This window comes from Hippocampus comes, unplaced genomic scaffold (genome assembly GCF_001891065.2).
Source record: "Hippocampus comes isolate QL1 unplaced genomic scaffold, H_comes_QL1_v1.1 scaffold261, whole genome shotgun sequence".
NCBI classification, from domain to species: domain Eukaryota; kingdom Metazoa; phylum Chordata; class Actinopteri; order Syngnathiformes; family Syngnathidae; genus Hippocampus; species Hippocampus comes.
This window is the reverse complement of record NW_017805824.1, coordinates 1,750,950-1,771,199: the sequence shown is the minus strand read 5'-3', so window position 1 is coordinate 1,771,199 and position 20,250 is coordinate 1,750,950. Positions and strand designations below refer to the sequence as shown.

Genomic DNA, 20,250 nt, shown 5'->3' with positions numbered 1-20,250 from the left:
TTTGAAGCATAAATTCACACTGAAACTAATTCAATTTGTGAGCTTGGCCGGAGGGTGACACTTAGCGGTGCGCAAATGGTGAGAGCTTCAATCAGGAGACGAGCGCGTGGTATCATCCTCTTTAGTGATGAGAGCATGACCATGGCAATTTCACTCATTTCACCATCAACACCGCAAAATTCTCAATTTAAAGCCCGCCGTGATTAACAACAGCAGGAAACAAATGTGAAAATCCAGAAATGTTGCAAATTTGGTGGCCCCACTGTGTGATGCGATTTATTTTCATCATATCATCATTACTTTTCATGAGCAATACAGTACTTGAATTTATGCCACTATTCCGGGGAAAGAAAAATTCTCTCAAGTCTTAATACGTTTTGTGTTATTTAGGCTACAATGTCTTGACGTATGCGCGGCGCACGTAAAAAACATATTTCAGTGAGGCGAGGAAATTTTGATTCTGTCTCGCCACATTGGCGAAGAGGTTTCATGATTTTGAATTTTATTTGAAAATTGGGGGAGTTCTGGCAACGTGAATAGGTAAGCATATGCCCTGAATGCGCAGAAAATGTAGAAGTTGAAATGGAATAATCGGTCAAGAAATCTGGAGGGGAGCGTGAATAATATGAAGTTTCGTTTCTAATTTGGAGAATGGGAATAGTTCCAATTCATGCTGAAGTAACTGAACATTTTGAAGTGGGAATGCGTGTAATCGGCCACATTGATCTAAACGTGTTTTTAAAAGTCTCCTAATTTAGGATGTTTTGAATGACAATTTAGGGAATTTGGGGAAAGGGAGTACTGTAGTTCCTGAGGAAAAAAAAACTCAAAAAGAGGGACTAATGATGTACAATGTGTCATAATGTGGGGATTTTATTGTGGAAAGTTTTACTGTGAAAAATGTCAAATTTAGGCAACGTGGGAATTCTCAGAATGTTATAAAAAGTTCCCAAGGTGATTTGAAAGAGCCGGACATTTTAAATTTAGAATGGGATTCAGGAATCTCTTATTGAAAATGAATGGGGGTTTGGTTGTGGAATTTTTGGAATATGAAAAATAATGTAGCGCGTGTAGGTATCTCTGACGCCCCGCCTCTGTCCTCCTCTGATTGGCTAGCACGCTTCCTGTTTCGTAACTCTTCAACGTGGTTGTTACCAAACACAAATCTAGCAACTACAAGCATCGGTTGAGCGGAATAAAAGACGTTTTCAGGTAGATTCATTGACTTTGCATTATGTTTGTTGTCATGGGCCAGTCTGTGTGCACATTGACAAATTAATTTAGTGGCGTTAACTCCCCAAGTTGATGCTGTTTAATATTTGACGTCTGCACTCTTCTTCACACCAACAACAACTGATCAAACTGCATACTTTTGTCGGTGAAACTATAAAACAAAAAGAAATGAAATTAACCAGATATTTACCTCAGATTAAACTGCCGTACAAAACTATTTGTTTAATAGTTACTGATCCACCTTGTACATTTGCTTTAAGCTGCCGAAATGCATTTATTGCTTTTAATTTATTTTTTTGTTTAAATTAATAAAATGTAAATGTTACTAAACAACGTAAACACTTTGAAAATATTAGTTCTACAGTTTTGTATATAACACTGAGAAATAACAGACACTCAGCCTTATGCTATTCAGCATCTGTTTTGATGTTGCAGGTGTACCTAACGTTGTGGTTACTACAATAATAACAGTGACGCATTTTTAAAATATCCCCACTGTATTTTGACAGTGTTTGACAGCGTTTTGTCCCGTGTCTACAGAAATGGGTCAGAGATGCATCCACTGGTTCCGTAAAGGGCTGCGGCTGCACGACAACCCGGCGCTGATGGACTCTGAGGGACTGCACAGAGCTCTATCCGGTGTTCATCCTCGATCCACATCTCTTTGACAAGAAATGGGTGGGCATCAACCGCTGGCGGTTCCTGCTGGGGGCGCTCAAAGACTTGGACTGCAGCCTCAGACTGCTCAACTCTAGGTAGACATTCAGCAATAACACTATGATCATGCTAAAGGTCATTTTAGTCACTGATGTCTTTTCTTTCCCTATCTTTTAGGTTGTTTGTTGTGAGAGGCAAGCCGGAAGACATGTTCCCCAAACTGTTCACAAAGTGGAAAATAACAAAGCTGACCTACGAGTTTGACGCAGAGCCTTACAGCGTATCCCGTGACCAGAAGGTGGCCGCACTAGCCAAAGAACATGGGGTGGAAGTCGTGTATAAAGTGTCCCACACGCTTTATGACATACACCAGTAAGTAACCCCCCATCGCACCCCCCTTTTATTTAACAAGGAGAAAGAACCATTGTGATTTAAAATCTTCTTTCCAATGCCGCACTGTGCGAAATTCTAGTACCGGTAGTTGTTTTGCCTATGCTGTGATATGTTGGTGCATCTTAAGACATTACAATCCTTTTTTTAAGATTAAAACATCTGTATGAATATCACTTTTTTTGAAATTGAACTACAGAAATAAACGACTCTCTGTATGATATTCAATTTTTTACCGTTTGTTTTCCCAGAATAATCGAGGAAAATAATGGGAAAGCCCCCCTCACTTACAACCGCATGCAGCCCCCGAAGAAGCCAATTCTTGCTCCCACTGTAGAGGACATGAAAGGTAACATATCTCACTAATTTTAATTGTCATATAGTTCTCATGGAAACACAGCACAAAAAGTAATGAGAGTCTATCCTCAAAAGATGTGAATATTGAATCTTTGGAATATTTGAGTAATTTAAATCCTATAAGAAATGCAGCAGTGGCGAAATGTCACAATGTTCAACATGAAAGTCAAACAAAAACCCCAATTTGTCCAACAGTCAGGCCTTAAATCCTACCAAGAAATCCCCCATAAACTAAAGGTGCAATCATTCAAATGTTTCGCTCCAAATCTGTAGGACCATAAATAGTGACTTGAAGAGAAAAAGATTTGAATCCTGATAAGATTCAAGCAGATAAAAGCAGCGCCGGTGTGTTTACGGAGCAGTACACCGAGACACTTGTTTGGATCAATATATTGATGCTTTGTAATAGGCTCTAAATGACTCAGGTTAGAGACTTCTGTGTGGCAAACCTTCACACGCCGCTGAAATCCCTTTGAGCCCAGAGTTGCCCACTTTTCTGAAGCAACGTGTCAAACACGACCATTCTTCTTTGGTGGCAAGTTCAAGTATGTGTAGTGCTTCAGACTAACAATCGTTTCTCCTGGGATGGCAAAGCCGTTTGTATCTGTAAGGCTACTTTATTAGGGAATTGTAGGCAAGAAGGACCATCATTCGGCATGCCGTCTCCGTATTGATGGTTTTGCACAGGAAACACCGACAACTTGTATCCAATATTTAAAAGAGGGTTTTGGTCACAATAAAACAATTGGGAGAGCACCATCCAGCCATCCATTTTCTGATCTGCTTATCCTCACAAGGGTCATGGGGGGTGCTGGAGCCTATCCCAGCCGTCTTCGGGCAGTAGGCGGGGGACACCCTGAACCGGTTGCCACCCGATCGCAGGGCACACAGAGACGAACAACCATCCGCGCTCACACTAACACCTAGGGACAATTTTTTGAGCGTTCAAACAGCCTGCCATGCATGTTTTTGGAATGTGGGAGGAAACCGGAGTACCCGGAGAAAACCCACGCAGGCATGGGGAGAACATGCAAACTCCATACAGGAAGGCCGGAACTAGAATCGAACCCGGTACCTCTGCATTGTGAGGTCGACGCGCTAACCACAGGGCCGCCAGGACTCGAACCTGGATTGCTGCGGCCACAACGCATGGTACTAACCACTATACGATCATGACCTTAGGAGAGCACCGCGAGCACAAAACCAAGTTTGAAGTGATGGAATTGGAAGTGCTCGAGAAGCAGACGAACAAAACTATTACTTAAAATCAATTGCTCTGCTAATTTTGGGGAAGCAGCAACTGCATAAAAGCCGTGATTTGTTTGATTTAACTCAGATGGGTGTGAGGTAACTATGTGCCCTACTTGTGTAACATTGCGTTAAAAACATTGGACAACCTGCCCGAAAAACTACTCTGCGGGAGGACAGTTACAGTGCACTAAAATGAGTCCGATGCATGAAAATATAGAGCTGAAAACAGTTTTGTCCTTGTTGATATTGCATGACTCCTTCTTGTCACTGGCCACATTAGCCCTCAGATCATTCAGAATCTCCAATATTGTTTTGCTGAGTAGACGATATGTCACAATCGTTTTTGCTGGCATTTCAAAAATGTTTGTTTACATGAGTGGAGGAGTCTGTAATATCTCTAAGATGGCCTCACAAATGGCTCCATATGCAGTATTATGAGAATCTGGGAATATTACTGCATACTATTGCCATGTGAAAGAAGCCGCTTGACTGTGGCTGCGGTGAAGGGATACTCCTCCATTGACAAGTGAGGAGGAGTAACAGCTAATCGATAGCTCATGAATTGACTGTGCACACCCCTTACCGTGTAATCAATATTCCGGGCAATTAGAATCCCCTATCTGCATGGCTGTAGGGACCTCAAACACCCAATTTAGTCCTTAGCCTATCACTTAATTACTAAATCCTCCCTAATGTCTATTGGCAGATGGCAGGTGGTCATCCACGGGCCCCAGTGGATGAATGAACATGAGACCTTTGCCAAGGTGCTGCTTAAAATGCTCCCGTCCCACTTTAGCCGCTAAGTTAAACACCAGATTGTTTCTCGCAAATGATTCACCCATTGATCAGTTTGCCCACACAAGCATACGTAGAGGAGAGAAAGTTACATATGGCTTGTGTGTCATTTTCTTGGGGTTTCCTGTAAATTAAATTCAATGTCACCCTTAACAGTTTGGCATAACATTCTCTCATTAATTGAATAGAAAGTCGAGTGAAAAGTAAAGGAAGCTTTAGTGGCAAATGGTTCACTGTTTTTGTTCATTAAACAAGTTCCAAAGTCATGAAAGCGAATGTTTGACTATTTCTTTGGCTTTTTCATAATACATATGCCAAATATTAACACAGAAGGATATGGCAAAGAGGAAAATCTGATAACAAGCATACAATAGAAGAGGAAAAATGGGGAACACATCTGTATCTGGAAATGTCATTATCCAACAAAATATTTTGTAGCTTGTTTTTAAATAAGCAAAATAAGTACTGTATAATACATTTATTTTTAAAATGTTGTCATCTGTATTTTCTTTAAAAAAAAAAGGCCAAAGCATCCCCTGGAAACTCCATCTGTGCTTCTTTCCCATGCTTCTCTCTGTCACCATTTTGAGAAATGAGGCCGCAAATGAACGCTACACACTAAAACGACTAAAAACTCAATGACCCGATAGAAAAGACTTCAGTACAGCATGGCCAAAACAAAGAAAGTTGTACTTCTCCGAAAATATCAGGAGTTCTATACTTAAATCTCTTACAAATTATAATTCACATGCTCCAAGCTGGCTGTGCATAATATATTGTGTTGGCTGCTGTTAAGTCAATGAGGCCTTCAAAAGTGCTTCACCACACGGAGACCAAATTGAGGACACCCGCTGATTCTCCGTTGTGGTGAGAAATATTCATTATACGCTTCTTTATGTTTTAATGTGTGCAGTTTGTCTTTCATGACAATCTTGTGCAGCGAAAAAATGTTGGAGAGCACCAGCCGGTTTATAATGGCTTAATTCATACATACTGTATGAAGAGACTTCATTTAACATAAGTAAGGCGGCCGACCCGCTGGGTGCTGTGGCTCCAAGAATGTGCACGCCGCTCTCAAGCGCTAATCTCCTGCTGACCATCCTGTCAGACATATACTGGACTGTATGTTTATTTTATCGAGGGACAAAAAGTCTCCTTTAATGACACTGATGGTCTACCTGGCTTTGGGGTGGACACCCTAGTCCCACTTCATATTCACGCCTGAGGGAGCCAGGATGACATGCATACAGGCACACACACACACACGCAGCAGGCACTGTACCTACCATGAAGCATGTCTGCACACACACACACACACACACACACACGCACACACACACGCACACACACACACACACACACACACACACACACACACACACACACACACACACACACACACACACACAGTCACTTCCCTGTCACATGGCCATGGAAAAGGCCTGAGGGGAAGTGCGGATGAAGCTTCATTGAAGGGCAGAGCGGGCACCTGCCTCCCTTCACCCTCCAGCCATCCAGCCACCTGCTATTCACCACCCACCCAGCTTGCCTGCCCCTAATTTGGCTTTGCACCAACAGTGACATTCTGAACCAGGCAGAGCAGAAAAAAATGTGGATGGCTGGGATAGAACAGCTCGGTGACAGGTGCCACCTCCAATGTGAGCAGCCCTTCCTTGGAGTTATTAACTATTCAATTAAGCCGCGCATCACGTTGAACGTGTGCCAGCGCCTAATTACCTGTGAGACCTTGCCTGTGAATATGCATACGCGTGGATGACAGCTTTCACAGCAAGTTACTGTTGTTCTCGGTAGAATTTAAACATCCACATAGAATATATCAATGGGTGTGCGTGTTGCGTATACGTTCACCGGGCTCCACTCGCCATTTCCGTCTCCCAGCACCAATAAACACTTCATGAACGGAAGCTGGCTTATTGCTCTCGGTAAAATATGAGTGTGGCCATTTGATGAAAATAAAAACAATACCATTTAAGCATGTTTGAAAATGACTACCGACATGTGGCCTCTTCATCTCACACCATTAAAATAACGACGTGCCAGCGAGAGCTCAGCTTCCGCAGTGCCGCCGCTGACACCCATCAAGACAAATCTATGTTTCATGGCCACTTACAGATGTATAAATAGCCAAATGAGGTGCGCTAAACATCTATAAAATGGCACTAAAAGGTTGCCAAAAGATGGTGAGTGTCATGAGCCAGCCGCGACGGTAATCAATCCGGTCTGCGAGGAAAGCTGAGGAAAGCAAGGGAGGGGAGTGAGCTGCATGGCGAGGCTAAGAGGCGAGGGGCAAGCGCCACGACGGGCAGCCAGTAAATCACACGTGCAGGGCGTGTTCGCCCCACCGACACGCAACCACTTGAGGTGACGTCGGGCCTGATGGATCACCACAGTCGACTCCATTCAGGCAAACGGGCACGACAAGCATTGACATAACAAATTATTAGTCACTGTTGGGGGTACCGACTTAACATGCCATGGCCTGGCAGCTGATGGGCAGTTGTATTGGCACGGCGGAATATTATGCGCAGCAACACTGGGTATGTAAATGTAAAAAAAAAAAAAACACCTGCCACTATTGAAAGTGCTTCTGAATAACTTTGAAATAATTTTTTGTTGTTCGTTTCCCCTGGCATTTATCGCTTTCTCGCAGAAGCCTGAAGGGTTTGTGCTAACAGTGACTAGTGTTTCAAACTGTTCCTAATTCCTTCCACCTTTTCCCAATACATCTGAAGAAAAAAACAGCCCAAAAGCATGATGCTGCCACCGCTTCACTTTCGGAATGGGGTTCTTTTGCTGATGATCTAAGTTATGTTTCAAACGTTTGTTGTTACAGAAAAATATTTTACAAATATTCATTCACGGTGTGCCAATTGAGACGAACATACTGTGGTCACACCAGTGCGACCAGTCCAAAAGTTCGTGTCGAGACCCTTGTTATGGCTTGTATTCAGTATGCAAAACAAACCACATACAGTAGAGACTAAAGACAATTATGCATACTTATGTCTATGAGAAGTAGTATAACAAGATGGTGAGAATGATTTATTTGAGAATTACCGCTTCGAAAGCAAGCTTTGATTTTGCCATCCAACAAGTTGACAGAGTGCCTCTTGACATACGGATACTTATGCTCTCAACATGGAGAGGACCAGAGTTCAGACAGCCAAGAGAGACACTGGACCTTCACATTAGTACAAACATAGCGCAAAGGAGTGTGAGAAAATATGAAGAAAAAAAAACCCTGCAAAGAGTTTTTTTTTTTTTTTTTTTTACAGTTTCTATCGCACAAAACATAAGAACGATGAGATTTGTGTTTGTTTGAGCGTGGATGTTTTTTTTTTTTTTTTACAGATTCTATCGCACAAAACATGAGAACGATGAGATTTGTGTTTGTTTGAGCGTGGACGTCTTCATGGAGCAACAACCCACACTTCAAATTATAGACAAAAGTTACGTTCCCCATTGCAATCCATCAAAACACAGATGCAACGTGACTACACCCCATCAATGTCCTTTTTGTCCGAAAGAACAAAATAAATCCACAACGCTATAAATATATGCTCAGCAATCTTCCAGGCACACTCTCAGACACAATATACAGTAACCTGCCACTTTAGCAAAACATCAATTCCTCTTTTTCTCAATCTTGTTGTCGAAACACTTAGTAAGACCAAAAATACTCCTTGAACGACTGAACGCATCTCAACTTCTCGACAGGATTCCTTAATGGCAGGTGCTGCTTTTATTTTGGAACATTTTATTACCCCGTTCCCCTGCTGTGAGGAAGCCACAACAGCTGATCAAGGAGAATCAGTACAAGCCCTTTCTCTTGATAAGCAACCAAATCACAAAGGGCTGATTGGCCACGCTGGATTCAAAGTCCAATCTGGTTCAATAGGGCGGTATGTACACAACAGTGTACATAATAATGGCAAAGACAAACTCACACTGTTCGCTTTAACCATGATGACAAACACAAACATTCTCACAACTCTCATTTCAAAAGTGTCTCGTCTACCGACTCGTCTGAAAAAATGTAATCACAAGGGGGGTGGACTCACTCTTTAAATCCTAATGTCAGCAAACGACTTCAGATTGGATTCGTAACCAATGTTGCATTCGAGAAAAATGGGAAGTTGGATTTTTGAACTGCGAGGTCCGAGTTGCGAACCGACTTCAATGTGACATCCGTTAATTTGTTTGTTGTTGTCTGAATTATTTTTGCTCCATGTACAGCGGTGGTTGTTTTAAAGTGCTCTGTAAAATACAGCGGAGCTCCCATGAATGGCAAAACATAACTGACAAGATTCGAAACATACATTATTGATCTCTCTTTATTTATTATTACATTAATTTAGCTATTGGACATAACTTCACATAACACAACATGATTTGCAATGACTGTGTGAATATATGCCATTATCTTCCTACATTATTTGGTGAAATGAATGAAATGCTTTGAAGATAACATCTAGCTTTATTTGCATAAATGAGAGAAATTATGAAGGTTTTCTGGAGGTTAAAATGTATTGTGAACAACAAATAACCATCTTTGTTGTTTATATTCACCTCGAACGCTTTGAGGTCGGAACCAGGACAATCCGAATGAGATAAATCCGACCACTCGCCTTCCTCGAATGCAGCATTTGCAACTGCTGCGTCAACGACCTGCGGCGTAGTTCAGCACGTGTAGTGTTTGACGTCACTGCTCCACACTTTCACGCCCCCCCCCCCACTCCGTCTTGTCCTGGCGACAAATACATTTACGCGTTTGACTGCCGCCATTTGCACCATCCACCCCCCGAAAAACCACCTCCAGTCCATCAACAATTACGTGTTCTTGCGTGATGGCTCCCATTCAAAATATTCCTTGGCTGAATTTTGGTCGCAGTACGTCCCTGATTGGCGCTCCCTGGTCTGGCCCATTGGGTCCTGCGTCGCGTCTGACATCATGAACAGTCAAATCCGTTTGGTGTGTTTGGAGCTGTTCAGACTGAGATGCATCCTGTCCCAATGCGAGATGACAGTAGCTCCCAAATGTGGTTTCAATCCATCTCGTGCTGTGTTACTGTTCAGACAACAAAAGAGCCATCTGGGTTCAATGTGGATGGGCTAAAAATCTAAACATTTGGCTGACAGTCTCAACAAGGCCTTTGACTCGACTTTTTTCACATTATTGTAAATAATTGTTGTCATTCACCTCCTTGTTTGTAACTAGTGACATGCACAGTAACGTATGTGGCCAATCGAGATGATTTTGAGTCTGATTAGCTTTGTAAAGGCAGCATCTGCTTGTGCTTGTGTGTGTCCTTGCATCAGGGAGTTCGCAACAAAAGAAACTGAAAGCAGCTTTGTGATTGTGAGGCGGCCAGATGTGCACCTCCCATCTCCCAGAGCGCCAATGGCACTTTAATGACGGAGACTTGGGTGTACATTAGATTATTAGACTCCAGAGTACAATATTACAGACTGGATAATATTGTTTTTCCCTCTGGCTGATGATTCATTATAAAAATAAGGAATGGTTTACCAGATGTCTCCTGGGGTGGAAAAAAAAAATCAGAGACCTGTAACACGGTGGAAAACAAACTAAAACAAACACTGTATCCTTTTATTTATTCTCTTCATCCCAGAGGAGAGAAGATCATTAGACTTGCTTTCTTTCAATTTGCAAACTCATTAAGGGTTCGGGCTAATTACGCTGCACAAAATTAGCACCATTTGATAGTGACTCTCTCTAATGACAACTTGCAAGCTTTAGACAGGAAGGGTTACAAACGCTCAGAGAGTATACATTTGAATATTTGGCAGAGGAAAGTGCGCAGTACTTTTCTAGTAAATTACCAATTATTTTAAGTTGAATGTTGATTTATCCAGAAAAAAAAATTGGACTCCTGTGTTTGTGTATTGTCTTCCCGATATTAAAAAAATGCATGGAAAAGACAAAATTTGTATAGAAGAATAGGTTAACTAAAGAAAACATACATCAAAATAGAGGTATTTTCATGAGGTGACTTCCACATGCATGTGTGAGGAGTTGTAGTGTCAGTCATAAAATGGCAACTTGCAATATGGCAGCACACGTTACATTACTGCATCGGTCAGTGCTAAGCTGCAGTGTCAAATATTTGAAGTGGATATTTTTTTCTCCTCATCCCATCACACAGACGATACCCCGTGGCTATTTGTGATGACATTCAGAGTTAGCAAGAGGGCGAATAAGGGTGAGGAATATTGGGGGAAGTGAAGTTAGAGAGTAACCTCTTCTACCTCTTCTCATTTAATACACGTTTTTTTGTTTGTTTCCTCTATTTTGTAACTGTATTAAAGACCCTGTGAAGCGGATTCGGATATTTGTTTGTAAATACATCGTCGAACTGTTCAAAGACTAAAAACAGTGGAGAATGGGTCTTTATTGAACTGTTTTCACCCATTTGGGGCATGGCTAAAACATTTTTTAAATGTTCTAAAACGTTTTTATTTACAGAATGGGTAAAACATTTTTTGGGTTAACTGTATTTTCGCCATCAATGGAACCACAAAAGTGTTTTTTTTTGAAGGTCAGATTGAAAGTCAAAATTCTCTCCCACATCTGGTCTCCTGATTAATTTCCAACTAAACTGCCATTAGCATAACATTTCCATGCATCAAGACCAACTATGAAACCATTTTATCAAGCTCCTTGTCAAATAGCAAATTTCTCATTTTGTTTGTCATATCACTTTCATACCGGGCCGTGATGGCTGCAGACATGGCGTTGAAGGGTAATAGAGAATTGTTATTCCAAAGATAAATGGAGTCATCAATCAAAATTAATCAACCCTCTAGGTTCGGAATGATGCAAGCACACAGTCATGCATGCATGCATGCGTGCTTATAAATGCACATGCAGCCAAGGTCAGTGGCGGGAGAAGGTGGGGGAGGAAGGGGGTGACCGTTGGCTTGCTTTGAACTGGCTAAAACAAAACAAAAGCCCAGTTGAATCTTTCATCTTGTGGCACTTGAAGTCAGCAGCTCCACTGTCAAGTATCCATCAACGCACAAGGCAGAACACACTCATCAAAAACTTGTCACTTTGCCTCCATAAATAATTTCAACCGCCGCTTTGATTACTAATTGTCACCGGTGCCTCGCCCTCCAAACTGCCGTGCTCTTCAATTAATTGTGAAAAATAAGGACGAAGAGTGTCGGACAGGGTGAATGTAAATAAGGCTGCAGAATCGATGGATTTTAATCAATCTGAGCTAATTAAAAAGAACTACAGTATATTGTAAAGCGATCCAGGTGGATCAAGATGAAAATAAATGTACTATGCCCGCAGAACAATACAAATTGTCATGCCATACTGCTTGCAGGCTGTGCTGTTTATTGACACCTTGAAAGAGGAGATTGCAACACCCTTGATCAGCTGTCATGACACCCACAACACCATAATTCATTAGACAGTGACAGGCTGTAATAATAAACGAAACGACGACTAACTCGAGAGGAGGTGCTACACATAAGAGGGGGATTTAAATGATTTTTATTGAACCTCCCTTGACCACTGTCAAATATTTATCAAAATTGTAGCCCTTGTAGTATGTCGTGGGTGTAGTATGTATACATTTTAGTATTCTCTTCCAATCTATATGCTGGACAGGTTTTTCGTTAGATGTGTCACTTAAGGCTGGTGAAACACAAAACAAAAAATAAGTTCAACATTCTATTCATTAGTTTCATGTTATGGATTGGTATGATATTGCCTTGACAAATTTACCCTTTTATATGTGATATAGTACTTTTACCTATCATGGCAGAAAGGATTTTTTTCCTTTTTATTTTATTTCCGCTATTTGCGGAAAAGCAAAAATCCAAGAGTAATCGACACCCCCTCCCAAGATATTTTAGAGTTGCCCATAGATGACATATAGCAATACTCTTTCTTATTTGACAGGGAGGGCTATTGCCGGACTAAATGAAGCATTTCCCCTCACTTGATTACAGTGCCTCGGCACCAAGATGCTACAAGATGATGCCAAAGCAATAGTTTTACAGTAGACAGGGCTTGGGTCTTAGCACAAAAACTGAGTAATGGAAAGCAAAAAAAAAAAAAAAAAAGTGAGATGGTGAATATGTCAATTTAACAATGAACAGTGTTTATACTCTGAGCGCTATCATTACCTGGCTTTTATTATTATCTTAGATTGCAAAAAGTTAATTGCTATGGAAAAAAAAATTAAAAAACCTGAAAAATAGAAGAAAAAAAAAGTCAACGTAAAGCATGTCTCAAACTAGGTGATGGTATTTAGGGAAGTGTGTTCACTGTTGACACAAATTCAAATAGTCAGACATTGATAAACCACAAACTGCATGTGAATTGACCAGTTTTTGTTGAGTGTGCAAAGTTACAGCCTCACTGTTTGCTCTCATTACCAGAACAAAAATAGGAGAATGTTGAAATTATTTCATACTCATTAATGGTAGATGTGGTCCACTCATCTTAGTTTGGTGCTGGCAGCATGACTTCACTTACCTTCCCAATGACGGTGTCAATATGTAAATGAGTGGTTGTGCAGTCCTTGGTGTCGTCTGCCTTTCGCCTGAAGTCAGCTGGCCTGGGATATGTTCCGGCTCACCCGTGACCCTGAAAGGGATACGGTATTGGATATATAAGGGTGAAGTCATTTCTAAGGTCGATCGATTTTCCTGGACAATTGACTTCTTTCCTCAAATTTGTCATGGCTGACTGTTCAACCATGACCAGGTTTTCCACAACATTTGGACAAGAACAAGAGGAAGATTTGAAAGCATAAATAGAACCATAGACAGCCGACAGTCTTCAGCTCTCTTGTCGCTTGTAAACGCTTTCCTTCTTCAGCAAGCCATTATCTGGTGAGTTTAAGTAAATACTACATGAAGCAATTACTAAAAAGCCTAAAACCCACCTCGCACTATTTTTTTTTTTTTTGTGTCTGGCAAGATAGAGTGGGGCCAAGCGCCCTTCAGCAAAAATGCATTCTCCAATTTCAGATTTCAGTGACTTCTTCCATGAATAAATAAACATATGAATAATTGAAAAGAGCAACATAAATAAATTACATCACAAACAATTTCTCTGGTACTCATAAGTATTCTGTAGATAACACGAGTTGCATTTTAATGGTAAGAACAGCAGCACTATGAGACGCATTATTCACCTTTCAGCTCGAAAGCACATTAAACCTCTCTTAGGAAAGTCCAAAATTCTCAACAAGGATGTTTCAGGATGGTGCAATTTATGACATGCAAGGACTTTGTGGAAAACAAATGCGTGACCAGTCAAATGGAAGGGGAAATAAATAAACCAGCAAAAAAAAACAAAAACGGCAGCTGTTAAAATGATTTCGAAAATGCTCTAAGTAAAATAAAAAAAAAAAAAAAAAAACGGCAGCTGTTAAAATGATTTTTTAAAATGCTCTAAGTAAAATACATTTTTCGAGACGTGGACAGAGAGGCAGCAGGAGTATTTTTCCTGCATTGGGCCCAAGGTTCTGTTTTATGAAACTGGGTGAACAAAACTATTGCAACAAATGATAGCATGGCCCATGAATAAGGGGACGCGGGGTGGTCACAATTGATGCACTGAAAAAAGAATTTAAATAAATCAAAATGCTCAACTCAAAGAACTAAAACCTATTCTACGAATGCAAAAGGAGCTCAAATGTCATTCACAAATCTGACTAAATCTGCGTTTAGTGAGCACTTCTATGCCGAAATAATCAGCATTTCAAGATAATGATTTGACAGCATGATTGCAGCCGTGTGCCTGCGCTACCTACAATTAAAAAAAACATGTTGAACCACTACTCTAAATGTCTTCACGATCATTGCTGACAGAATCCTGAGCACTGATTAGTGCATATTATCAATTTGAACTAATACATAAAATAATGGAGAAAGACGTGCTGGATATGTTTGCCAAAAGCCTGAAGTGAAAAGGTCGCACCATTTCTGTACTGTTTGCAGTCACGCAAGAGTTGTGGGAACCATCCTATTAAATTGCACATGCTGGTGCTATGTTAATTTTAGGTGTCTGTGTTGAATATCCACCAGGATTGAAGTTGGATTATAAATGTAATGAATATGTTTTGTTTTATCTTGTGCAACATGGCTAAGGACAACATGAGGATTTGAAACAATTTCTCACTAATATGAAGATGATACGACCTCATCAAGAACGATCTCATTACCACTTGTGATAATGAAGAAAGGATTGCCCGTATAATGTGCTCGTCCCCCAATAGGGGGGGAGGTGGTGGAGGTGACGTTCCTACTGAATGAGGAGTTAAATACGGATTACGATTGGAATGATCTTAGAAGAAAGAAGATCGCATCAACAAACAGAAGAGGAAGTTGCCCTTTGTCCTCTGTTGGCTCCTTTTCAACAAAGCTCATTACGGGATACTATTAATACGCCTTCTAAGCACAAAATGTTAATTAAAAACAAGAGGCAAGTATACATTTTAACGCCTTGCTTATGAATGCCACAGACAAACAAACCCCCCCCACAAACTAATTTCCTCTGTGATTCTGTTGATTGCATTCTGATCTGGTGTTGAAGTTAATTAGAGTCTTTTCATGTGATGAGATGATGGGGGTGACCGCATGGCACGCTGCCACGAGCTCCCCTCCCTCGCCACCCCAACAGCAATCACCCCGGGCCCTGCTCATAATTACTGTGGAATATTTTGAAGATCTTGCCCAGAATCAAGGTCCCAATCTAATTTCGAACCGTCAACCTTTGAGGCCATTCCATTGACTGGGGATCTGGTTCTGTTCTGCCTCATGCCAATGTTCACCCCATCCTAGAACCAAGGTGGCTCATCATACTTGTTGTCTACTGATTAGTGCGAAGGCCGAGCAGTTTGATACACGCTTTTGAAACAACAACAAGTCCTGCCCTGACTTAAATCATTATTATTATTACATGTGATTAGAGGAAAAGGAGGCCCGGTGGACGAGTGGTTAGCGCGTCAACCTCACAGTGCAGAGGTACCGGGTTCAATCCCAGCTCCGGCCTTCCTGTGTGGAATTCGCATGTTCTCCCCGTGCCTGCGTGGGTTTTCTCCGGGTACTCCGGTTTCTGCCCACATTCCAAAAACATGCATGGCAGCCTGACTGAAAACTCTAAATTGTCCCGAGGTGTGAGTGTGAGTGCAGATGGTTGTTTGTCTCTGTGTGCCCTGCGATTGGCTGGCAATGGGTAATGGGTTCAGGGTGCCCCCCGTCTACTGACCCAAGACAGCTGCGATAGGCTCCAGGACCCTCCGTGACCCTTGTGAGGATAGAGCAGATCGGAAAACGGATGGACGGATGGATTATAGGAAAATAATGACAGTTTCAATGTTCAAATAATCACTTGTACACCATTCATAGAAAATAACAGTGACCCCAACCCATGGCTCACCTATTAATATTGGGGTATAGCGATGGGATTTTTGGCTCTTTTCAGTCATCCGGTTCATTTGGATCGGGTCAGTGAAAAGAGCCGGCTCTTTTTGGCTCTGAAACGGCTCTTTTAACTTTAGCTTTTCTTTTAAATATTCATGACAAATTTAGCATACATTTTGATAAATGACTTGGTGAACTAAATATTGCACTCTACTGACTGCAAATAGCAACAATTATCAAGCAAAGAAATGGCTTTTTACTTATTTTATTGAACATTAAAAAGGCTCCAAACAATAAACAAGCAACAAAATTAAACTTCAAACAACAACAATCAAACATGCTGCATCATAACAAAAATAGTGAGTATTAACTGCAACATCAGCAGTGAACAAAACAAACATAAGCTACTCCTTGCTTTATTTTAAATTTGCAGTCAACAAAACTAAATACTTGAACTTGGAACACTTCAATTTGTCCTGTCTTTGAGAACACCCTCTCTGACGGGACAGATTGGTTTCCCGGACAGTAGGGGGCGATATGAACTAAAGACATCCAATTCACCAAGAAGAAGAATAAGTACAAGCACAAGAACGGTACCGCATCCGGTTCAATGAGCAAGTTTTTCCGCTGTCCACTTAAGCCCTGTTCTCAGTGAGTAATTTTAACATTTTAAACTGACTTCGCAGTTTATCTCTGAGTGTATAGATGTAGACAATTGGGGAGAGTTATTATGACACGTTGCTCCTTTAATTTTGTTCTTGTGACTCAACGTAACAAACAACGTCAGCAAATGGGGCAGTGAGCGAGCACGCCGCCGACAATTAGACCTCAGCTGTCAATCAAAAAGCAATCGCGAACAGCGTTTGACTTGAATACTATTCTGTATGTTTTCCACACCGTATGTTTTCCACACCAAAGCTGCTATCAGCAGTGGAAGTGTGATGGCTTCACATCAGGGGGGGCAGATTTGTTTCAAAACTATTCCCACAAATGCACCCGTGACTTTGTTCATTTGTTTTTCGAAAGGAGGTTGCTCATTGTACTTTAGGTGTGGGGAGAGAGCCGCGAGTGCAGATGCATTGCGAGTGCGGGCACGTTTGGAAATGGACGGGTTGAAAGTAAAAGTCTGCCACTTTACGAATAATGACTCAAATTAAAAAGAAAAAAAGAAACAACTTTTTTATGGACTACAGTGTGTGACTTTCCACTTTTGTTTTTCTGCCTGACCAGATTAGTCAGGTTACTGGGCCAAAAGCGCAGCCGCCAGACTCGGAGGACATGCGGAAGGGACGCCAATCTGCATTTGGATACGCGTGAGTACTGAGCTGTGTGGTGTGCTTGAAGAGCTGATGTCTGATGTCACGTTGCACCACAAGGTGGAGGTGAGTGCGCCAGCCCGCCCGCCTGTCTCTCACTCAACTTAAACTTCTGCTTCGTGTACTGCACAACAGTGTCAACTACACTTTGACAACCCAAACACATCATCAAGCACTTCTGGAATATGTTTTGAAACCTTGAGGTGGACCAAGTTAGTTTAAAAATGTGTCTATGTATGCATATATATATATATATATATATATATATATATACACATACACACATGGGCGTGTATATACACAAAGATAGGTATGCAATTTTAAAGGTGAAGTCTATTTTCTGAAGATTACGGTGCGAGTATGCGACTGTAACACAGAAAACGCGGTTTAAACTATCAGAGATCGCGGCCCCCGCCATGATTCAATGTTGTTGACAGACGACAGGGCAAACGATGCACGCGCTCAACGTGAATATCGCGAGAGTTTGCACCGATGTAAATCCTCTACACAAAAATGTCGAGGGTTGTTTGAAAAAAATGCCGACCGTAAAGTTTTTTTTCGACAAAGAAATTCTCAGTCGGTTGGGTTATCAGAAACACACTACATTTTTTCTCCGCCTCATGTTGTTGTGGAGTACACGGCAGTTAGTTTTTGTCTCAGTGAGAGAAGTCGGACGTGCTCATGTCCCCCTTGGTGTGTCATGAGATGTCAGTGACATCACGCATGAGCTGGTCAAGCACATGCTCCCATTTCAGAACTTTCGTCAGTGTTTGTGTGCGTGCAACTTGAACTGGCCCACACAAAGATTGACTGGTCAAATGCTTTTACATTGTCATGTTCGCTTTTCTGTCCAATAAATTGTTCAACTTGAATTCGAGTCTTTGCCTATCATGGCCAAATCCATCCTCAACTCACTTGAAGCCTTTTCAAAGACTGACGTCTTGAGCTCAGACTTGTGCTTCAGTCACATCAGACAGTCTTTTCACTGTTCCCGTTGGTCTCCACATGACTCGAAACTCCAGGAATCGAGCTTTTGGGTCATGTGAAACCGTCGGGAACAGTGAAAAGACTTTCTGATGTGACCCAAGTGCAAGTCTGAGCTCAAGACTCAAGTGGGACTTTGAAAAAGTGCTGCAATGCCCGCCCCAAACCACACCCAATTTGACATCCACCAATCGCGGTGAGACCCCTCATTTGCATAACCCTAACCCTAATTTGCATAACCATGCCCACTTTCCAAGTTCTGACCAATCAGATTGTTCCAAATTTGCATAATTATGCCCTAAAGCGCCCGCCAATCAGAGAACGCCTAATTTGCATAACCATTCCCCCCCCCCCTTTCCACCAATCACAGCATGTTATCGTCATGCTCAACCCACTTTCGTAGCTATCAGCGAATCATCAGCCATCATTCCAGCCAGGCCACACCCACTTTCCTGGATTTTTCTGCCTGGAAAAAAAAATCCAGGAAAAAAAAATTTTTGGAAAAATTTTTTGAAAAAAAATTCAGAAAAAAGTTTAGGAAAAAACTAAAAATAATTGTGTTTAAATTATTATTTTTTAAAAGTCAGATTGTGGTGATGTGTTTAAAAATGAAGTTGAGTTGAAGTGTTCTTTCTAATCAAGCTTTATTTCTTTTGCAGATTAGACAATCACAAAAGCAGAGGAAAAAGTTGCAAGTTGGATGGCAATCTGCTTGTTGCTGGTCGGCGAAGTGGTCAGCTCTTGAGAAGAACGTGGGACAGGTGTGTTGACCTGAGAGGAAAGACATCCGTGAGTTACACGCAAGTCAATTTCTTGTGCAGACAAAGATGTGTTGGGCATGAAATTTGCCAGGGAGATTGACTCTGTGTTGGGTCTTTCGAGAGCAGGAAGCCAATCATGTTTACTGCTGCCTGGGGGAGGGGAAAAAAAAAGTAGTCATGATGGTGCATTGAACGAGTGTAAATGTCTCCTACTTTTCAGGCTGGCCCAAAGTTTGACTTCAGCACCTTGCGAATAACAGGAAGAAGAGCAAAAAGTGTTGCCTGCAGGTCTGTGCTCGTAGGTGGACTCTGGCGATGAGCAAGTTACTCCCTCTTGTGGCACGGAGGACCCAAGAACAATCTTCCTTCAACTCTGAATAATGAAAACAGGCTTGTTGAAATGAGACTTCTTAACAGCTCGGTTCGCCTGATCACCACGCGAGGTCTTTTACCATTTGGCCATTCTGCTGCGAAAATTTCGAAATTTTATATGTAATCAAAGGCAGCCGACCACACGAGGTTTTGAAGGTTAAAAAAAAAAGAACATATTTGGTGAGACGGTTGGCGTCTCTTGTGGGCGATGTGATGGCACTCCAACCTCACCCATAACCCATCGACCACGCCAGTATTTCCTACTGCCTGCCTTCAGAATGCCATCCTGAGATCAGGAGATAGTTTGCAAAGCCAACTTCGTTTTCGATTGAAGACGAGTTGCACAAAGAGATCGTGTCGTTTTGTCATTTTGCTTTCTTGGCCAGGGGTGTCAAACTCATTTCACATTGTGGGCCACATACGGCCTCGGTAGATGTCAAGTGGGCCGGATCATTAAAAATTATACCATACTCTGCTAGAAATAACCCAAATAACATGTCTTTCCTTTGTTTTGGTCTAAAGATGCACAAGAACAGTCGGAAAATGTTGAAATTTAATGAACATATCTTTTACAAAACATTTCATGAAGCACCTAAGATTTCCTTAGACAAATGTGCAATTTACTTTTATCATTCACATATATGCATTGCAACTGATCCCACTGACTGTACAAAGGCACAAAACCTTAACAAGTAATTGGT

General features: G+C 41.5%; 3 long non-coding RNA genes across 3 annotated transcripts in view; 2 read left to right on the top strand and 1 right to left on the bottom strand.

Annotated features, from left to right (window-relative positions):
* Positions 1–1,111: 1,111 nt before the first annotated feature.
* LOC109525789 (uncharacterized) lies at positions 1,112–2,577 on the top strand. The gene is made up of 4 exons (XR_002170207.1): positions 1,112–1,212; positions 1,774–1,988; positions 2,068–2,262; positions 2,532–2,577. It is a non-coding gene; the product is annotated as an uncharacterized LOC109525789 (long non-coding RNA).
* A 9,110-nt stretch (positions 2,578–11,687) lies between these two features.
* Positions 11,688–20,250, bottom strand: part of LOC109525701 (uncharacterized) — a 39,630-nt gene continuing 31,067 nt past the window's right edge. Inside the window, exon 4 of the long non-coding RNA XR_002170197.1 lies at positions 11,688–13,330. This is a non-coding gene — a long non-coding RNA (uncharacterized LOC109525701). The remainder of the gene's footprint in view (positions 13,331–20,250) is intronic.
* Positions 16,751–20,250, top strand: part of LOC109525702 (uncharacterized) — a 16,001-nt gene continuing 12,501 nt past the window's right edge. Inside the window, exon 1 of the long non-coding RNA XR_002170198.1 lies at positions 16,751–16,767. This is a non-coding gene — a long non-coding RNA (uncharacterized LOC109525702). The remainder of the gene's footprint in view (positions 16,768–20,250) is intronic.